At 33.8% G+C, this 6,119-nt stretch overlaps 1 pseudogene; it reads left to right on the top strand.

Moving 5' to 3' along the window:
• LOC119472005 overlaps positions 1-4,169 on the top strand; it is a 19,534-nt pseudogene extending 15,365 nt beyond the window's left edge.
• Positions 4,170-6,119: the final 1,950 nt, after the last annotated feature.

Genomic DNA, 6,119 nt, shown 5'->3' with positions numbered 1-6,119 from the left:
AAAAAAAAAAAAAAAAAAAAAAAAAAATTAGAAAACAAAAAACAAAAACAAAACAGAAACTAGAGAAAACCAATGAAACAAAAAGCTGGTTGTTTGAAAAGATAAATGAAATTAATAAAACTCTAGCAAGACTGATGAATATTAAAAAATAGAAGACACAAATTAGCAATATCAAAAACAAAACAGGCGATATCTTTACATATTATGCAGCCATTAAAAGGATATAAAGGAAACACTATAAACAGCTCTGCATATACAAAATATAGCAATTTAGATGAAATGGACCAAATCCTATGAAAAGTCAAACTACTAAACATCTAAACTGAATGACATGATCTAATTAGTCTAACAATTAAAAAAAAAAGGTTAAATCTATAGTCTAAAAATATTTTTCAAAAGACATCTCCAGGTTCAGATTATTTCACTGGAGAATACTACCAAATATTTAAGTAAGAATTAGTATTAATTCCAATTCTATATAATCTCTTTGAGAAAACAGAAGTGGAGGAAACACTTCCCAACCCTTTTTTCTTTTTTTTTGAGACAGGGTCTCACTCTGTTGCTCAGACTGGAGTACAATGGCAAGCTTGGGCTCACCCTCTGACTTCTGAGCTCAAGTAATCCTCCTATTTCAGCCTCCTGAGTAGCTGGGACTATAGGTGTGCCCCATCACGCCCAGTCAATTTTTATATTTTTTTGTAGATATGGGGTTTGCCATGTTGCCCAGGCTGGTCTTGAACTCCTGGGCTCAAGAGATCCCCCTGCCTTAGCCTCCCAAAGTGCTGGGATTATAGGCATGAGCAATGCTTTCGGCCCCAACTCATTTTATGAGGCCAGTAGTATCCTAATGCCAAAACCACATAGCAACAAAGAAGGAAAACAACCAACTGATCAATATCTCTCAATCACTCAAGAATTTAGACACAAAAATCCTCAACTACATACTAGCACATTGAATCTAATGGTGTGTGTGTGTGTGTGTGTGTATATATATATATATATATATATAAAGGATATTATATATATAAAGGATATTATATATATAAAGGATATTATATATATATAAAGAATATTTTTTATATATATATATATAATATATTATATATTGGTCATATAAAATGACCAAGTAGTGCTTGTTCTAGAAATACAAGACTGGTTCAGTATTAAAAGTTAATATATCATCTGTAAGATAATAAAAAGATCCATTTATATCACTGAAGCCCTAGAAAATAAGACTGGGTATTAAAGATTATTCAAAGAAATAATGGCTGAAAACTTCCCAAACTCAGTGAAAGACATAAACCTACCAGTTCAAAATATTGAGTGAAACTCAAACAAGATAAACTTATTAAAGAAATCTATGCCAAGACATATCATAATGAAACTCCTGAAAGTTAAATAAAAAAAAAAAAACAACAGTAAAATCTTAGAACACACTTAGAGAAACACTGCATTATCTATAAAGGGAAATTATTAGAGTTAAAGTGAATTTTTTATCTGAACCTATGAAAGTAAGGAGAAAGTGGTACAACGTTCTGGTGTCAACCTCAGTAAAAATATTCACAGGAAGAACGGGAAAGTAAAGACAGTCTCTGGTGAAAGTAACGTAAGAAAGTTTCTTACCAGAACCACCCTTAAAAAATGTCTAAAAGGATGTTCTCTAAAGAGAAAGGAAACACTAACAGAAGGAGGCTGGGATTTCAGGAAGGAATTTAAAAAGGAAATGGGTAAAAATAATAGACTATATTTTTGTCTCATGAGTTTTTAAACCATGTTTGAAGTTGAAATGAGAGTTATAACCTCATCTGATATGATGCTTAAAATATGTAGGGAAAATATTGAAGACATTTATATTTAAAAGTGTGGTGAGTAAAAGGATCTAAACAAAGATAGGTTCCTACACTTCTCCCAAAGTGTTAAGATGTTGATACTAGTAGACTGTAACAGGCAATGTCTGAACATTGTAATGAAAGCAACCATTAAAAACTATACAAAGAGATACATTGAGAAACACTCTAGATAAGCCAAAGTAGTGTTCTAAAATATATCTCAGTTACTCACAAGAGAATGAGAAATGGGAAAAAGAGGAGCGAGAATGAGAAAAAAATGAAACTCCACCTAAATTTCACAACTTAAAGAAACTGACTCAAAATGGATCACAGAGGTAAATGTAAAATATGAAACTATAAAACTTTTCGAATATAATATAGGAGAAAATCTTTGGGAGCTAGGGCAAGGTAAAGTTTCTCAGACCTGACACTAGAAACATGATCCATTAGTGAAAACAATTAATAAATTAGACTTCATTAAATTAAAAACTTTCCCCACAAAACACTGTGAAGAGGTTGAAAAGACAGACTACAGATTGGAATAAAATAACTGCGGCTCACATCTGCAGTATCTGACAAAGATGCCGCAGACAAAGTCCTTCTATAAAGAACTCTCACAACTCAATATTTAAAAAATCCCATTTGAAAATGGGCAAAAGAAATGTAAAAGCATTTTGTCAAAAATGACACATGCATTGCAAATGAGCACATTTTAAGATATTCAACATCATTAGCCTTTAGGAAATGCAAATTAAAACCACAATGAGATAACAGTATACATCTATCAGAACATCCAACATACAAAATAATTATATAGTTGGCCCTCCCTGTGTGACACTTCTCATTTTATATAAAAGACTTGAACATCAGAGGATATGGTATCAGTCAGAGGAGGAGTCCTATAATCAATCTCCTGTGAATATGAAAGGCAGATTGTAATAATGAATACCAGGGAGAATGTGGAGAAAACTAGATTTCTTGTACATTGCTGTTGGGAATGGAAATGGTGCAGTCACTCTGAAAAATAGGCTGCCAGATTTTACAAACCTAAACATGTAGTTTTTGTACAGCCAGGAATTATTTTTTGGGCATTTGTCCCAGAGATATTAAAACATGTTTACACAAAACATTTATTTGAATGTTAAGAATAATTTATATAGTAAAATACTGGAAATGGACTCAAATGTCTTTAAATGAGTATATGGTTGAAAAAACTCCAGTACATCCATACAATAGAATACTCCTCAGAAATAAAAAGTAATAAATTATTGATATTATGTAATAATCTGAATTAACTCCAAGGGCATTTTGCTTACTGAAAAAAGTTAATTTCAAAATATTACATACTGTATGATTTCATTCATATAATACCCTCAAAAAGACAAAACTACAGAGATGGAGAACAGATCAGTAGCTTCCAAGCCACAGGGAAAGGTGTAGTGAGGAAGGGGAGACACAAAGAGGTATTTGAAGGGAGCTGTTTTGTGGTGCTGAACAAATCTGTATTTTGACTATAGTAGTGGTTACACAAATTTTTACATGGAAAAGGGTGCATAGAAACACACACACATGCACACACGCACACAATGAATGCAGATTTTAAATGTGCCAATGTTTATTTCCCCGTTTTGATTTTGTACTACAGCAATATAAGATATCATCATCAGAGGAAGCTGAGTGAAGGGTGCATGGAACTTTTCTATTTTTACAACCTCCCATGAGTTTATTATCAGTTCATAATAAAAAGTTTAAAAAATGTGTTTGGGAGGGTGTCGCCCCTCGGAGCAGCAGCCGCTGCGACCGCCGCCACCCAGAAAGAAGTCAGAGACCCCGCGAGGTCGCTGCCACCGCCATGCCCAAGAATAAAGATCTTCTTATACAGAAACAGCCAGCTATGCTTTGGGATCAAAATCCTGAACAATCAAATGGAAATTACAGTGAAGATGAACAAAAGGGAAAGCAGAAATCAAGAGAGGGAGGAGGAGAAGCTGGTGGAAAGAGAGAGCAAAAAAAAGAGGAGGAAATCGAAAAGGAGATGGAAGATGAACAGGAAGTAAAAAGCAAAAGGGAAAATGCGAAACAGAAACAGTATCCTAAGACAAGAGTAGTCAGCAAATCCCTCATGGACACTCTCTGGGCAAAGTTTAAGTTAAACAGGTGCTCCACAATACAAGAGAGTCTATCACTCTCATTTGAATTTGGCATGACACACAAGCAGGTAAGTCAATGGTTCCATAAAAAGAGGAAGAAATATAATAAAGAAATGTCCAAGAGAAAGCATAAGAAAAGACATATGAGATGGGGTCTCTGTGTTGCCGAGGCTGGTCTTGAACTCCTGCCCTCAAGCAATCTTCCTACCTTGGCCTCCAGAAATGCTGTGATTACAAGCAGGAGCCATTGCACCTGGCTAACGAGTTTTATATGACACCATTCTTACCAATAAATGGAATTCTGCAAGGATAAACAAGAAAATATTAACCATTGTTAATTCTGTGGAGTAGAACTAAATGAGGGGATTGCAAAGGAGTTTTTATACATTTTATTTTTACCCTACTGTATGTAGGGTAAAATGGATGTTAATTTTATTTAAGAAAAAAAAAATCAATAAAGAAATTACCAACCTCTGGAAAAAAAAAAATGTGTTTGGTACATGTCAACTCAATGAACCTAAGAACATTTTATTTTCTTTGTTGGTGAATATTATGTTGCTTTTATTTAAGCCTGGAAAGCATAAATTTTTATGTGCAATTGTTGATTAGAAAATTTGGCACTTCTGTGCTTGGAGAATAAAGTGGCATTAACATTGCACTCCCAAACAGTTGATTTGGGCAAGCTACTCGGGGAAGAACAGGGTGTGCTGAGGGTGCTCATGGCACTGCTTACCAGAGTAGAAGAGCTGAAAATTGTGATGTCTTCATGTAAACTCAGAGACCCACACAGCCAGTATTTTGATAAATTACTTTGCTACTACGGGAATCAATGTTTTAGATCACACCCCACCAAAAGTCATTGATTCTAAAATGGAGCTTAAAAGTTTCTAAGTTACTCTCATTATATACTTTTTAAAATAAGCATGTGATTCCATTTAGTTCTACATCCTGCTAATAGCAGATAAGTATCACCCTTGCTTCCCACTAAATAATCTGTTTTGTGTGTATGGTTACCATTTTTTTCCACTTGTACATTTAAAGTGTAATAATTTTAAAACTATATTTCCAACAGGAAACACATATTGTGAATTAATACAGAAAGTTCGAATTCTAAAAATTTTAGTACAATCAGAAATCTGCAAAGATTGGAGAAATGAGGCTTTCCCAAAGAAATTGATGGTGAAAAAGATCACAGGCCATTCTCTTTACTACTGAACTGCTAGTAGGTGGATGCCATCTAAAAATAGTGGATATACTCAGAGGCATATTTAAAATAGCTTTAATGTGTAACTGCCAAAGGTTTGATACTTATATCTTTTAGTGGATAAAATCCTGAGAATAATTACATAAATCTTCATAGTTTTTTGTGGGTAACATAAAAATGAACTGTTCAAGCAACCGGAAAACATTGTTATCAACAAAAGAAAAAAAATATTCACTAGGAACGAAAACCACAATTGAAAATTCAAAATTACTCGATAATTAACTTAAAGTCTATTTACAGCAACAACAAGCCCCAAACAATCAAACAAAAACTTGGTAAATTCCACACTGTTAAAAAAAAAAAAAATTCCACAATGTAGTTAGGGTCAAACTTGTATGGAGCTTGCAAAGAAACTGGTAAGGTGAAAAAGCCATACTTATTAAATGCCCAACCAAACAGTTCTAACATTCAAGAAGGATAACCTGGAATGATTGGAGGAGAGATGAATCATAACCTTGGTATTTATTTCACGTTGGAAAGCATGGACACTAATAATTTAGGAATGTAATTACTGATCTTTGTTCACTAATTTTATAAGGATAATTTATACTGAAATAACCAGTAAAAATAATTTTTTAAAGATAATGAGATTTTAAAAAATGAATGGAATAACACATATGGATGGGTGAATGCATGGAAACAAATCCATGATGCTGACTTTGGCAGGAAAGGTAGCATTTCTGTATCCTGCAGGAATCAGCAGCCCTGCAGTCACTCACTAATAATACTTCCTCTCAAAGAGTTTGTCTCTTGGTTTTCTGTTTTTATTTTTTTCTTTTTCTTTCTTTTTTTTTTTGAGATGGAGTCTTGCTCTGTTGCCCAGGCTGGAGTGCAATGGCACGATCTCTGCTCACTGCAACCTCTGCCTCCAAGGTT

The sequence above is a fragment of the Cebus imitator genome, unplaced genomic scaffold, assembly GCF_001604975.1.
Source record: "Cebus imitator isolate Cc_AM_T3 unplaced genomic scaffold, Cebus_imitator-1.0 Scaffold81, whole genome shotgun sequence".
Lineage (NCBI taxonomy): Eukaryota > Metazoa > Chordata > Mammalia > Primates > Cebidae > Cebus > Cebus imitator.
The sequence above is the reverse complement of the archived record's forward strand: the minus strand, read 5'-3'. Positions and strand labels throughout refer to the sequence as shown.